Consider the following 1067-nt stretch of genomic DNA (forward strand, 5'->3'; position numbering starts at 1 on the left):
TCCCAAGTGCAGCAACTAAGACCAGGAGCAGCCAAATAAATAAATACATAAATATTAAGTAAATAAATAAATACTGTACTTGGTACAGTTACTCCTTAAAAAAAACACACACACACAATAATCCCACCAATAGGTTATGAACATTTTATGTTTTTAAAACCATGTATATTTTTTAAAGGAACCATACTAGACAAATTGATATTTTAACCTGCTTTTTTCCCTTGGTATATTGTAAACATTTTGTCATATCATTATAGTTATACCATTTTAATGGCTGAGTGGGATTTCATTGCAGAGTTATTTAACCAATTCTCTAATCATATTCAGGTTATTGATATTTCAGTATAATAACCAACACTGACATGAAACATATTTGTAGCTAAATCTTTTCCCACATGCATAAATATTTTCTGAATATAATTTTCTAGCAGCTATCCATTTTATTAAATAATAGTAAGTATAATTATTATTGTCATATATATACATAGAAAAGTATTCCAACAAAACCTAGAGTATAGAAAGACTCCAACACCTTAAGTCCATTCTGTGGATGTCATGATCATACATATATTCTGTTTTTAGTTCTTCCAGTGGTTCCATTATAACTTTTTTTAAATTTTTTTAAAATTTTGTGACCACACGACCTGGCTTGTGGGATCTTAGTTCCCCGACCAGGGATTCAACCTGGGGCCTCAGCAGTGAGAGCGCAGAGTCCTAACCACTGGACTGCGAGGGAATTCCCCATTATAACTTTAAACCATAGAGCCCTGTTTCTTTATGTATTTATTCCCAGCTGTGAAAAGTGAGGGAATTAGTGCACTTAAACCACCACTTACCTTTCTTCTCCCTCTCTACCTTCAAAACTATGTTATAATCTTGGGTTATTATCATTCAGCACAGACCTAATACCAGGCACTACGTAAAAAGAAGTGTCAGAGAAGGAATAAATGAAAGTAAAATAAAAATTAATCAAGCTAATAGACAACTATTTTAAAGTAATAATAGCAACAATGTATTGGGCAATTATAGTTTTTGTTTTTGTTTTTTTCTTTTTTTTTTTTCAATTA

Source organism: Balaenoptera borealis (assembly GCF_965194805.1).
Source record: "Balaenoptera borealis genome assembly, chromosome: 9".
Lineage (NCBI taxonomy): Eukaryota > Metazoa > Chordata > Mammalia > Artiodactyla > Balaenopteridae > Balaenoptera > Balaenoptera borealis.